The sequence below is a fragment of the Scyliorhinus torazame genome, chromosome 16, assembly GCF_047496885.1.
Source record: "Scyliorhinus torazame isolate Kashiwa2021f chromosome 16, sScyTor2.1, whole genome shotgun sequence".
In the NCBI taxonomy this organism is placed as follows: domain Eukaryota; kingdom Metazoa; phylum Chordata; class Chondrichthyes; order Carcharhiniformes; family Scyliorhinidae; genus Scyliorhinus; species Scyliorhinus torazame.
Genome location: NC_092722.1, coordinates 76,744,428 through 76,758,078, shown reverse-complemented (window position 1 = coordinate 76,758,078; position 13,651 = coordinate 76,744,428). Strand labels below are relative to the sequence as shown.

Here is a 13,651-nt window from a genome sequence, read left to right as displayed (position 1 = left end):
CGCCCTCTCTTTGTTTGTCTCGCCCTCTCTGTGTGTGTCTCGCCCTCTCTGTGTGTCTCGCCCTCTCTGTGTGTGTCTCGCCCACTGTGTGTGTCTCCCTCTCTCTCTGTGTCTCGCCCTCTGTGTGTGTCTCGCCCTCTATGTGTGTGTCGCGCCATCTGTGTGTGTCTCGCCCTCTGTGTGTGTCTCGCCATCTGTGTGTGTCTCGCCCTCTGTGTGTGTCTCGCCCTCTGTGTGTGTCTCGCCCTCTGTGTGTGTCTCGCCCTCTGTGTGTGTCTTGCCCTCTCTGTGTGTCTCGCCCTCTGTGTATGTCTCGCCCTCTCAGTGTGTCTCGCCCTCTCTGTGTTTCTCGCCCTGTATGTGTCTCCCTCTCTGTGTGTCTCGCCCTCTCTGTGTGTCTCCCTCTGTGTGTGTCTCGCCCTCTGTGTGTGTCTCGACCTCTGTGTGTGTCTCGCCCTCTGTGTGTGTCTCGCCCTCTGTGTGTGTCTCGCCCTCTGTGTGTGTCTCGCCCTCTGTGTGTGTCTCGCCCTCTGTGTGTGTCTCGCTTTCTCGGTGTGTCTCGCCCTCTCGGTGTGTCTCGCCCTCTCGGTGTGTCTCGCCCTCTGTGTGTGTCTCGCCCTCTCTGTGTGTCTCCCTCTGTGTGTGTCTCGCCCTCTGTGTGTGTCTCGCCCTCTCGGTGTGTCTCCCTCTGTGTGTGTCTCGCCCTCTGTGTGTGTCTCGCCCTCTGTGTGTATCTCGCCCTCTCTGTGTGTCTCGCCCTCTCTGTGTGTGTCTCGCCCTGTCTGTCTGTATGTCTCGCCCTCTCTTTGTTTGTCTCGCCCTCTCTGTGTGTCTCCCTGTGTGTGTGTCTCGCCCTCTGAGTGTGTCTCGCCCTCTGTGTGGGTCTCGCCCTCTGTGTGTGTCTCGCCCTCTGTGTGTGTCTCGCCCTCTGTGTGTGTCTCGCCCTCTCTGTGTTTCTCGCCCTCTCTGTGTGTCTCCCTCTGTGTGGTTCTCGCCCTCTGTGTGTGTCTCGTCTTCTGTGTGTCTCGCCCTCTCTGTGTGTCTCGCCCTCTGTGTGTCTCCCTCTGTGTGCGTCCCGCCCTCTGTGTGTGTCCCGCCCTCTCTGTGTGTCTCGCCCTCTGTGTGTGTGTCTCGCCCTCTGTGTGTGTCTCGCCCTCTGTGCGTGTCTCGCCCTCTGTGCGTGTCTCGCCCTCTGTGCGTGTCTCGCCCTCTGCGCGTGTCTCGCCCTCTGCGCGTGTCTCGCCCTCTGTGCGGGTCTCGCCCTCTGTGCGAGTCTCGCCCTCTGTGCGTGTCTCGCCCACTGTGTGTGTCCCGCCCTCTGTGTGTGTCTCGCCCTCTGTGTGTGTCTCGCCCTCTGTGTGTGTTTCGCCCTCTGTGTGTGTTTCGCCCTCTGTGTGTGTTTCGCCCTCTGTGTGTGTCTCGCCCTCTGTGTGTGTCTCGCCCTCTGTGTGTGTCTCGCCCTCTCTGTGTGTCTCGCCCTCTGTGTGTGTCTCGCCCTCTGTGTGTGTCTCGCCCTCTCTGTGTGACTCGCCCTCCCTTTGTGTCTCGCCCTCTCTATGTGTCTCGCCCTCTCGGTGTGTCTCGCCCTCTCTGTGTTTCTCGCCCTCTCTGTGTGTCTCCCTCTGTGTGGTTCTCGCCCTCTGTGTGTGTCTCGTCTTCTGTGTGTCTCGCCCTCTCTGTGTGTGTCTCGCCCTCTGTGCGTGTGTCTCGCCCTCTGTGCGTGTCTCGCCCTCTGTGCGTGTACTCGCCCTTTGTGCGTATCTCGCCCTCTCTGTGTGTGTCTCGCCCGCTTTGCGTGTCTCGTCCTCTGTGTGTGTCTCGCCCTCTGTGTGTGTCTCGCCCTCTGTGTGTGTCTCGCCCTCTGTGTGTGTCTCGCCCTCTGTGTGTGTCTCGCTCTGTGTGTGTGTGTCTCGCCTTCTGTGTTTGTCTCGCCCTCTGTGTGGGTCTCGCCCTCTGTGTGTGTCTCGCCCTCCGTGTGTGTCTCGCCCTCCGTGTGTGTCTCGCCCTCCGTGTGTGTCTCGCCCTCCGTGTGTGTCGCGTCCTCTGTGTGTGTCTCGCTCTGTGTGTGTGTGTCTCGCCTTCTGTGTTTGTTTCGCCCTCTGTGTTTGTCTCGCCCACTCTGTGTGTGTCCCGCCCTCTGTGTGTCTCCCTCTCTGTGTGTCTCCCTCTGTGTGTGTCTTGCCCTCTGTGTGTGTCTCGCCCTCTGTGTGTGTCTCGCCCTCTCTGTGTGTCTTGCCCTCTCTGTGTGTGTCTCGCCCACTGTGTGTGTCTCCCTCTCTCTCTGTGTCTCGCCCTCTGTGTGTGTCTCGCCCTCTATGTGTGTCTCGCCCTCTGTGTTTGTCTCGCCCTCTCTGTGTGTCTCGCCCTCTCTCTGTGCCTCGCCCTCTCTGTGTGTCTCCCTCTCGTTGTGTATCTCACCCTCTCTGTGTCTCACTCTCTGTGTGTGTCGCTCTCTGTGTGTCTCGCCCTCTCTCGGTGTGTCTCTCCCTCTCTGTGTGTCTCTCCCTCTCTGTGTGTCTCGCCCTCTGTGTGTGTTTCGCCCTCTGTGTGTGTCTCGCCCTCTCTGTGTGTCCCGCTCTCTCTGTGTGTCTCCCTCTCTGTGTGTGTCTCGCCCTCTCTGTGTTTCTCGCCCTCTATGTGTCTCCCTCTCTCTGTGTCTCCGTCTCTGTATGTCTCCCTCTCTCTGTGTGTCTCCCTCTCTGTGTGTGTCTCACCCTCTGTGTGTGTCTCACCCTCTGTGTGTGTCTCGCCCTCTGTGTGTGTCTCGCCCTCTGTGTGTGTCCCGCCCTCTGTGTGTGTCTCACCTTCTGTATCTCTCTCTCTCTGTGTCTCCCTCTCTGTGTGTCTCCCTCTCTGTGTGTCTCCCTCTCTGTGTGTCTCCCTCTCTCTGTGTCTCCCTCTCTGTGTCTCTCCCTCTCTGTGTCTCTCCCTCTGTGTGTGTCTCCCTCTCTGTGTGTCACCCTCTCTCTGTGTCTCCCTCTCTCAGTCTGTCTCCCTCTCTGTGTGATCCCTCGCTGTGTGTCTCCCTCTGTCTGTGTGTCATCCTCTCTCTGTGTCTCCCTCTCTCTGTGTGTCTCCCTCTCTGTGTGTCTCCCTCTCTGTGTGTCTCCCTCTCTCTCTGTCTCCCTCTCTGTATGTCACCCTCTGTGTCTCCCTCTCTCTGTCTGTCTCCCTCTCTGTGTGTCTCCCTCTGTCTGTGTGTCTTCCTCTGTCTGTGTGTCTCCCTCTCTCTGTGTGTATCCCTCTCTGTGTGTCTCCCTCTCTGTGTGTCTCCCTCTCTGTGTGTCTCCCTCTCTGTGTGTCTCCCTCTCTCTCTGTGTCTCCCTCTCTCTGTGTCTCCCTCTCTCTATGTCTCTCTCTCTCTCTGTCTCCATCTCTGTGTGTGTCTCCCTCTCTCTCTGTGTCTCCCTCTCTCTGTGTCTCTCTCTCTCAGTGTCTCCCTCTCTCTGTGTGTGTCTCCCTCTCTGTGTGTGTCTCCCTCTCATTGTGTGTCTCCCTCTCATTGTGTGTCTCCCTCTCTGTGTGTCTCCCTCTCTGTGTGTCTCCCTCTCTGTGTGTCTCCGTCTCTGTGTCTCCCTCTCTGCGTGTCTCCCTCTCTCTCTGTGTCTCCCTCTCTGTGTTTCTCCCTTTCTCTTTGTGTCTCCCTCTCTGTGTGTCTCCGTCTCTGTGTCTCCCTCTCTGTGTGTCTCCCTCTCTCTGTGTGTATCCCTCTCCCTGTGTGTCTCCCTCTCTCTGTGTGTCTCCCTCTGTGTGTGTGTGTCTCCCTCTCTGTGTTTCTCCCTCTCTGTGTGTCTCCCTCTCTGTGTCTCCCTCTCTGTGTGTCTCCCTCTCTGTGTGTCTCCCTCTCCCTCTGTGTCTCCCTCGCTCTCTGTGCCTCCCTCTCTCTGTGTCTCCCTCTCACTCTGTGTGTGTCTCTCTCTCTGTGTCTCCCTCTCTCTGTGTCTCCCTCTCTCTTTGTGTCTCACTCTCTGTTTCTCTCCCTCTCTGTGTGTCTCCCTCTCTGTGTCTCCCTCTCTGTGTGTGTGTCTCCCTCTCTCTCTGTGTCTCCCTCTCTCCCTCTGTGTCTCCCTTTCTCTGTGTCTCCCTCTCTGTGTGTGTCTCTGTCTCCCTCTCTCTGTGTGTCTCCCTCTCTCTCTCTGTCTCCTTCTCTCTGTGTGTGTCTCTCTCTGTGTCTCCCTGTCTCTGTGTGTCTCCCTCTGTGTGTGTCTCGCGCTCTCTGAGTGTCTCCCTCTGTGTGTGTCTCGCCCTCTGTGTGTGTCTCGCCCTCTGTGTGTGTCTCGCCCTCTGTGTGTGTCTCGCCCTCTCTGTGTGTGTCTCGCCCTCTCTGTGTGTGTCTCGCCCTCTCTGTGTGTCTCGCCCTCTGTGTGTGTCTCGCCCTCTGTGTATGTCTCGCCCTCTGTGTAGGTCTCGCCCTCTGTGTAGGTCTCGCCCTCTCTGCGTGTCTCGCCCTCTCTGCGTGTCTCGCCCTCTCTGTTTGTGTCTCGCCCTCTGTATGTGTCTCCCTCTCGCTGTGTGTCTCGCCCTCTCTGTGTCTCCCTCTCTTGGTGTGTCTCGCCCTCTGTGTTTGTCTCGCCCACTGTGAGTGTCTCGCACTCTGTGTGTGTCTCCCTCTCTGTGTGTCTCCCTTTCTCTGTGTGTGTCTCCCTCTCTGTGTGTCTCCCTCTCTCTGTGTGTCTCCCTCTCTCTGTGTGTCTCCCTCTCTGTGTGTCTCCCTCTCTGTGTGTCTCACTCTCTCTGTGTGTCTCCCTCTCTGTGTCTCACTCTCTGTGTGTCTCCCTCTCTCTGTGAGTCTCGCTCTCTGTGTCTCCCTCTCTGTGTGTCTCCGTCTCTGTGTCTCCCTCTCTGTGTGTCTCCCTCTCTGTGTGTCTCCCTCTCTGTGTGTCTCCCTCTCTCTGTGTGTCTCCCTCTCTGTGTGTCTCCCTCTCTCTGTGTGTGTCTCCCTCTCTGTGTGTGTGTCTCCCTCTCTGTGTGTCTCGCCCTCTGTGTTTGTCTCGCCCTCTCTGTGTGTCTCGCCCTGTGTGTGTGTGTCTCGCCCCCTGTGTGTGTCTCGCCCTCTCTGTGTGTCTCGCCCTCTCTGTGTGTCTCGCCCTCTCTGTGTGTCTCGCCCTCTCTGTGTGTCTCGCCCTCTCTGTGTGTCTCGCCCTCTGTGTTTGTCTCGCCCACTGTGTGTGTCTCTCCCTCTGTGTTTGTCTCGCCCTCTCTGTGTGTCTCGCCCTCTGTGTGTGTCTCGCCCTCTGTGTGTGTCTCGCCCTCTGTGTGTGTCTCGCCCTCTGTGTGTGTCTTGTCTTCTGTGTGTCTCGCCCTCTCTGTGTGTCTCCCTCTGTGTGTGTCTCGCCCTCTCTGTGTGTGTCTCGCCCTCTGTGCGCGTCTCGCCGTCTGTGCGCGTCTCGCCCTCTGTGCGCGTCTCGCCCTCTGTGCGTGTCTCGCCCTCTGTGCGTGTCTCGCCCTCTGTGCGTGTCTCGCTCTGTGTGTTTGTGTCTCGCCTTCTGTGTTTGTCTCGCCTTCTGTGTGTGTCTCGCTCTGTGTGTGTGTGTCTCGCCTTCTGTGTTTGTCTCGCCCTCTGTGTTTGTCTCGCCCTCTCTGTGTGTGTCCCGCCCTCTGTGTCTCGCCCTCTCTGTGTGTGTCGCCCTCTCTGTGTGTCTTCCCCTCTGTGTGTGTCTCGCCCTCTCTGTGTGTGTCTCGCCCACTGTGTGTGTCTCCCTCTCACTCTGTGTCTCGCCCTCTCTGTGTGTCTCCCTCTCGTTGTGTATCTCACCCTCTCTGTGCCTCACTCTCTGTGTGTGTCTCGCCCTCTGTGTGTGTCTCGCCCTCTGTGTGTGTCTCGCCCTCTGTGTGTGTCTCGCTCTCTGTGTGTGTCTCGCCCTCTGTGTGTGTTTCGCCCTCTGTGTGTGTCTCGCCCTCTCTGTGAGTCTCGCCCTCTCGGTGTGTCTCCCTCTCTGTGTGTCTCCCTCTCTGTGTCTCCCTCTCTGTCTGTGTCTCTCTCCCTCTCTGTGTCTCCCTCTCTGTGTGTCTCCCTCTCTCTTTGTCTCCCTCTCTCTCTGTGTCTCCCTATCTCTCTCTGTGTCTCCCTCTCTATGTCTCTTTCTCTCTGTGAGTCTCCCTCTCTGTGTGTGTCTCCCTCTCTCTCTGTGTCTCCCTCTCTCTCTCTGTCTCACTCTCTCTCTGTGTCTCCCTCTCTCTGTGTGAATCCCTCTCTCTGTGTGAATCCCTCTCTCTGTGTGTTTCCCTCTCTGTGTGTCTCCCTGTGTGTCTGTGTGTCTCCCTCTCTCTCTGTGCGTCTCCCTCTCTGTGTATCTCCATCTCTGTGTCTCCCTCTCTCTCTATGTCTCCCTCTCTCTGTGTGTCTCCCTCTCTGTGTGTCTCCCTCTCTCTGTGTGTCTCACTCTCTCTCTGTCTCTCCCTCTCTCTCTGCGTCTCCCCCTCTGTGTGTGTCTGTATGTGTGTCTCCCTCTCTGTGTGTCTCCCTCTCTCTGTATCTCCCTCTCTCTGTGTGTCACCCTCTCTCAGTGAGTCTCCCTCTCTCTCTGTGTCTCCCTCTCTCTCTGTGTGTCCCTCTCTCTGTATGTCTCCCTCTCTCTCTCTCTGTCTCCCTCTCTCTGTGTCTCCCTCTCTCTGTATGTCTCTCTCTCTCTGTATGTCTCTCTCTCTCTCTGTGTCTCCCTCTCTGTGTGTCTCCTTCTCTGCGTGGCTCCCTATCTGTGTGTCTCCCTCTCTGTGTGTGTGTCTCTCTCTCTGTCTCACTCTCTCTCTCTCTGTCTCACTCTCTCTCTCTCTGTCTCTATCTCTCTCTGTGTCTCCCTCTCTGTGTGTCTCCCTCTCTGTGTGTCTCCCTCTCTGTTTGTCTCCCTCTTTGTGTGTGTCTCCCTCTCTGTGGGTCTCCCTCTCTCTCTGTGTGTCTCCCTCTCTCTCTGAGTCTCCCCCTCTGTGTGTGTCTGTGTGTGTGTCTCCCTCTCTCTGTGTGTCTCCCTCTCTGTGTGTCTCCCTCTCTCTCTGTCTCTCCCTCTCTGTGTGTCTCTCTCTCTCTGTGTGTCTCCCTCTCTCTCTGTCTCTCCCTCTATGTGTGTCTCCCTCTCTCTGTGTGTCTCCCTCTCTGTGTGTCTCCCTCTCTGTGTGTCTCCCTCTCTGTGTGGGTCTCCCTCTCTGTGGGTCTCCCTCTCTCTCTGTGTCTCCCTCTCTTTGTGTGTGTCTCTCTCTGTGTCTCCCTCTCTGTGTGTCTCCCTCGCTCCGTGTGTCTCCCCCTCTGTGTGTCTCCCTCTCTCTGTGTGTCTCCCTCTCTGTGTGTGTCTCTCTGTGTCTCCCTCTCTGTGTGTCTCCCTCGCTCCGTGTGTCTCCCCCTCTGTGTGTCTCCCTCTCTCTCTGTGTCACCCTGTCTGTGTCTCCCTGTCTCTGTGTGTCTCCCTCTCTGTGTGTCTCCCTTTCTCTGTGTGTCTCCCTCTCTGTGTGTCTCCCTTTCTCTGTGTGTCTCCCTCTCTGTGTGTCTCCCTCTCTCTCTGTGTGTCTCCCTCTCTCTCTGTGTCTCCCCCTCTGTGTGTGTCTGTGTGTGTGTCTCCCTTTCTGTGTGTCTCCCTCTCTCTCTGTGTCTCCCTCTCTGTGTGTCTCCCTCTCTGTGTGTCTCCCTCTCTCTGTGTGTCTCCCTCTCTCTCTCTGTGTCTCCCTCTCTCTCTGTGTCTCCCGCTCTGTGTATCTCCCTCTCTCTGTGTCTCACTCTCTCTGCGTGTCTGCCTCTCTCTCTGTGTCTCCCTCTCTCTCTCTCTGTCTCCCTCTCTGTGTGTCTCCCTCTCTGTGTCTCCCTCTCTGCGTGTCTCCCTCTCTGTGTGTCTCCCTCTCACTGTGTGTCTCCCTCTCACTGTGTGTCTCCCTCTCTCTCTCTCTGTCTCCCTCTCTGTGTGTCTCCCTCTCTGTGTCTCCCTCTCTGCGTGTCTCCCTCTCTGTGTGTCTCCCTCTCTCTGTGTCTCACTCTCTCTGCGTGTCTGCCTCTCTCTCTGTGTCTCCCTCTCTGTGTGTCTCCCTCTCACTGTGTGTCTCCCTCTCACTGTGTGTCTCCCTCTCTCTCTCTCTGTCTCCCTCTCTGTGTGTCTCCCTCTCTGTGTCTCCCTCTCTGCCTGTCTCCCTCTCTGTGTGTCTCCCTCTCTCTGTGTGTCTCCCTTTCTGTGTGTCTCCCTCTCATTCTGTGTCACCCTCTCTCTCTCTCTGTCTCCCTCTCTGTGTGTCTCCCTCTCTCTCTGTGTCTTCCTCTCTCTCTGTGTCTCCCTCTATCTCTGTATCTCCCTCTCTGTGTGTCTACCTCTCTCTATGTGTCTCCCTCTCTGTGTGTCTCCCTCTCTGTGTGTCTCCCTCTCTGTGTCTCCCTCTCTCTGTGTGTCTCCCGCTCTCTCTCTGTGTCTCCCTCTCTGTGTGTCTCCCTCTCTGTGTGTCTCCCTCTCTGTGTGTCTCCCCCTCTGTGTGTCTCTCTCTGTGTGTCTCCCTCTCTGTGTGTGTCTCTCTGTGTCTTCCTCTCTCTGTGTGTCTCCCTCTCTCTCTGTGTCTCCCTCTCTGTGTGTCTCCCTCTCTCTCTCTGTGTCTCCCTCTCTCAGTGAGTCTCCCTCTCTCTCTGTGTCTCCCTCTCCCTGTATGTCTCCCTCTCTCTCTCTCTGTCTCCCTCTCTCTGTGTCTCCCTCTCTCTGTATGTCTCTCTCTCTCTGTATGTCTCTCTCTCTCTCTGTGTCTCCCTCTCTGTGTGTCTCCCTCTCTGCGTGTCTCCCTATCTGTGTGTGTGTCTCTCTCTCTGTCTCACTCTCTCTCTCTCTGTCTCACTCTCTCTCTCTCAGTCTCTATCTCTCTGTGTGTCTCCCTCTCTGTGGGTCTCCCTCTCTCTCTGTGTGTCTCCCTCTCTCTCTGAGTCTCCCCCTCTGTGTGTGTCTGTGTGTGTGTCTCCCTCTCTCTGTGTGTCTCCCTCTCTCTCTGTCTCTCCCTCTCTGTGTGTCGCCCTCTATGTGTGTCTCCCTCTCTCTCTGTGTCTCCCGCTCTGTGTGTCTCCCTCTCTGTGTGTCTCCCTCTCTGTGTGTCTCCCCCTCTGTGTGTGTCTGTGTGTGTGTCTCCCTCTCTGTGTGTCTCCCTCTATCTGTGTGTCTACCTCTCTCTCTGTGTCTCCCTTTTTGCGTGTCTCCCTCTCTCTGTGTGTCTCCCTCTCTCTGTGTCTCACTCTCTCTGTGTCTCCCTCTCTCTGTGTGTCTCCCTCTCTGTGTGTCTCCCTCTCTGTGTGTCTCCCTCTCTGTGTGGGTCTCCCTCTCTGTGGGTCTCCCTCTCTCTCTGTGTCTCCCTCTCTTTGTGTGTGTCTCTCTCTGTGTCTCCCTCTCTGTGTGTCTCCCTCGCTCCGTGTGTCTCCCCCTCTGTGTGTCTCCCTCTCTCTGTGTGTCTCTCTGTGTCTTCCTCTCTCTGTGTGTCTCCCTCTCTCTCTGTGTCTCCCTGTCTGTGTCTCCCTGTCTCTGTGTGTCTCCCTCTCTGTGTGTCTCCCTTTCTCTGTGTGTCTCCCTCCCTCTGTGTGTCTCCCTCTCTGTGTGTCTCCCTCTCTCTCTCTGTGTCTCCCTCTCTCTCTGTGTCTCCCCCTCTGTGTGTGTCTGTGTGTGTGTCTCCCTTTCTGTGTGTCTCCCTCTCTCTCTGTGTCTCCCTCTCTGTGTGTCTCCCTCTCTGTGTGTCTCCCTCTCTCTGTGTGTCTCCCTCTCTCTCTGTGTCTCCCTCTCTGTGTATCTCCCTATCTGCGTGTCTCCCTCTCTGTGTGTCTCCCTCTCTCTGTGTCTCCCTCTCTGTGTGTCTCCCTCTCACTGTGTGTCTCCCTCTCTCTCTCTCTGTCTCCCTCTCTGTGTGTCTCCCTCTCTGTGTCTCCCTCTCTGCCTGTCTCCCTCTCTGTGTGTCTCCCTCTCTCTGTGTGTCTCCCTTTCTGTGTGTCTCCCTCTCATTCTGTGTCACCCTCTCTCTCTCTCTGTCTCCCTCTCTGTGTGTCTCCCTCTCTCTCTGTGTCTCCCTCTATCTCTGTATCTCCCTCTCTGTGTGTCTCCCTCTCTCTATGTGTCTCCCTCTCTGTGTGTCTCCCTCTCTGTGTGTCTCCCTCTCTGTGTCTCCCTCTCTCTGTGTGTCTCCCTCTCTCTCTCTGTGTCTCCCTCTCTGTGTGTCTCCCTCTCTGTGTGTCTCCCCCTCTGTGTGTCTCTCTCTGTGTGTCTCCCTCTCTGTGTGTGTCTCTCTGTGTCTTCCTCTCTCTGTGTGTCTCCCTCTCTCTCTGTGTCTCCCTCTCTGTGTGTCTCCCTCTCTCTCTCTGTGTCTCCCTCTCTCAGTGAGTCTCCCTCTCTCTCTGTGTCTCCCTCTCTCTGTGTGTCTCCCTCTCTCTGTATGTCTCCCTCTCTCTCTCTCTGTCTCCCTCTCTCTGTGTCTCCCTCTCTCTGTATGTCTCTCTCTCTCTGTATGTCTCTCTCTCTCTCTGTGTCTCCCTCTCTGTGTGTCTCCCTCTCTGCGTGTCTCCCTATCTGTGTGTGTGTCTCTCTCTCTGTCTCACTCTCTCTCTCTCTGTCTCACTCTCTCTCTCTCAGTCTCTATCTCTCTGTGTGTCTCCCTCTCTGTGTGTCTCCCTCTCTGTGTGTCTCCCTCTCTGTGTGTCTCCCTCTCTGTGTGTGTCTCCCTCTCTGTGGGTCTCCCTCTCTCTGTGTGTCTCCCTCTCTGTGTGTGTCTCCCTCTCTGTGTGTGTCTCCCTCTCTGTGGGTCTCCCTCTCTCTCTCTGTGTCTCCCTCTCTCTCTGAGTCTCCCCCTCTGTGTGTGTCTGTGTGTGTGTCTCCCTCTCTCTGTGTGTCTCCCTCTCTCTCTGTCTCTCCCTCTCTGTGTGTCTCCCTCTATGTGTGTCTCCCTCTCTCTCTGTGTCTCCCGCTCTGTGTGTCTCCCTCTCTGTGTGTCTCCCTCTGTGTGTGTGTCTCCCTCTCTGTGTCTGTCTCCCTCTCTGTGGGTCTCCCTCTCTCTCTGTGTCTCCCTCTCTGTGTGTCTCCCTCTCTCTCTCTGTGTCTCCCTCTCTCTCTGTGTCTCCCCTCTGTGTGTGTCTGTGTGTGTGTCTCCCTCTCTGTGTGTCTCCCTCTATCTGTGTGTCTACCTCTCTCCATGTGTCTCCCTTTTTGCGTGTCTCCCTCTCTCTGTGTGTCTCCCTCTCTCTGTGTCTCACTCTCTCTGTGTCTCCTTCTCTCTGTGTGTCTCCCTCTCTGTGTGTCTCCCTCTCTCTCTGTGTCTCCCTCTCTCTCTCTGTGTCTCCCTCTCTGTGTGTCTCCTTCTCTCTCTGTGTCTCCCTCTCTGTGTGTCTCCCTCTCTCTCTGTGTCTCCCTCTCTCTCTCTGTGTCTCCTTCTCTCTGTGTGTCTCCCTCTCTGTGTGTCTCCCTCTCTCTCTGTGTCTCCCTCTCTCTCTCTGTGTCTCCCTCTCTCTGTGTCTCCCTCTCTCTCTGTGTCTCCCTCTCTCTCTGTGTCTCCATCTCTCTGTGTGTCTCCCTCTCTCTGTGTGTCTCCCTCTCTCTGTGTGTCTCCCTCTCTGTGTGTCTCCCTCTCTCTGTGTGTCTCCCTCTCTGTGTGTCTCCCTCTCTCTGTGTGTCTCCCTCTCTGTGTGTCTCCCTCTCTCTCTGTGTCTCCCTCACTCTGTGTGTCTTCCTCTCTTTGTGTGTCTCCCTCTCTCTCTGTGTCTCCCTGTCTCTGTGTGTCTCCCTTTCTCTGTGTGTCTCCCTCTGCGTGTCTCCCTCTCTGTGTGTCTCCCTCTCTCTCTCTGTGTCTCCCTCTCTCTCTGCGTCTCCCCCTCTGTGTGTGTCTGTGTGTGTGTCTCCCTCTCTGTGTGTCTCCCTGTCTCTGTGTGTCTCCCTCTCTCTGTATGTCTCCCTCTCTCTCTGTATGTCTCCCTCCCTCTCTCTCTGTCTCCCTCTCTCTGTGTCTCCCTCTCTCTGTATGTCTCTCTCTCTCTGTATGTCTCTCTCTCTCTCTCTGTCTCCCTCTCTCTCTCTCTGTCTCACTCTCTCTCTCTCTCTGTCTCAGTCTCTCTCTCTCTGTCTCTATCTCTCTGTGTGTCTCCCTCTCTGTGTGTCTCCCTCTCTGTGTGTCTCCCTCTCTGTGTGTGTCTCCCTCTCTGTGGGTCTCCCTCTCTCTCTGTGTGTCTCCCTCTCTCTCTGAGTCTCCCCCTCTGTGTGTGTCTGTGTGTGTGTCTACCTCTCTCTGTGTGTCTCCCTCTCTCTCTGTCTCTCCCTCTCTGTTTGTCTCCCTCTCTGTGTGTCTCCCTCTCTCTGTGTGTCTCCCGCTCTGTGTGTCTCCCTCTTTGTGTGTCTCCCTCTCTGTGTGTCTCCCTCTCTGTGTGTGTCTCTCCCTCTGTGTGTCTCCCTCTCTCTGTGTGTCTCCCTCTCTGTGTGTGTCTCTCTGTGTCTTCCTCTCTCTGTGTGTCTCCCTCTCTCTCTGTGTCTCCCTGTCTATGTCTCCCTGTGTCTGTGTGTCTCCCTCTCTCTGTGTGTCTCCCTCTCTGTGTGTCTCCCTCTCTCTCTGTGTCTCCATCTCTCTGTGTGTCTCCCTTTCTCTGTGTGTCTCCCTCCCTCTGTGTGTCTCCCTCTCTGTGTGTCTCCCTCTCTCTCTGTGTGTCTCCCTCTCTCTCTGTGTCTCCCCCTCTGTGTGTGTCTGTGTGTGTGTCTCCCTTTCTGTGTGTCTCCCTCTCTCTCTGTGTCTCCCTCTCTGTGTGTCTCCCTCTCTGTGTGTCTCCCTCTCTCTGTGTGTCTCCCTCTCTCTCTCTGTGTCTCCCTCTCTCTCTGTTGTTCCCGCTCTGTGTATCTCCCTATCTGCGTGTCTCCCTCTCTGTGTGTCTCCCTCTCTCTGTGTCTCACTCTCTCTGTGTGTCTGCCTGTCTCTCTGTGTCTCCCTCTCTGTGTGTCTCCCTCTCACTGTGTGTCTCCCTCTCTCTCTCTCTGTCTCCCTCTCTGTGTGTCTCCCTCTCTCTGTGTCTCCCTCTCTCTGTGTCTCCCTCTCTCTGTGTGTCTCCGTCTCTGTGTGTGTCTCCCTCTCTCTCTCTGTGTCTCCCTCTCTCTGTGTCTCCCTCTCTCTGTGTGTCTCCCTCTCTCTCTCTGTGTCTCCCTCTCTCTGTGTCTCCCTCTCTCTGTGTGTCTCCCTCTGTGTGTGTGTGTCTCTCTCTCTCTCTGTCTCACTCTCTCTCTGTGTCTCCCTCTCTCTGTGTGTCTCCCTCTCTCTGTGTCTCCCTCTCTCTGTGTGCCTCCCTCTCTGCGTGTCTCCCTCTCTGTGTGTCTCACTCTCTCTGTGTGTCTCCCTCTCTCTGTGTGAATCCCTCTCTCTGTGTGTCTCCCTCTCTGTGTGTCTCCCTCTCTCTCTGTATCTCCCCCTCTCTCTGTGTCTCCCTCTCTCTCTCTGTGTCTCCCTCTCTGTGTGGCTCCCTCTCTGTGTGTCTCCCTCTCTGTGTCTCCCTCTCTGTCTATGTCTCCCTCTTCCTGTGTGTCTCCCTCACTGTGTCTGTCTCCCTCTCTGTGTCTGTCTCCCTCTCCGTGCGTCTCCCTCTCTCTGTGTGTCTCCCTCTCTCTCTATGTCTCCCTCTCTCTGAGTGTCCCCCTCTCTGTGTGTGTCTCCCTCTCTCTGTGTCTCCCTCTCTCTGTTTATCTCGCTCTCTGTGTGT

General features: G+C 56.3%; 1 protein-coding gene across 1 annotated transcript in view; it reads left to right on the top strand.

The window, feature by feature from the left end:
* The window catches only part of LOC140392886 (chloride channel protein-like), a 1,200,068-nt gene that overhangs the window by 860,184 nt on the left and 326,233 nt on the right, over positions 1 to 13,651 (top strand).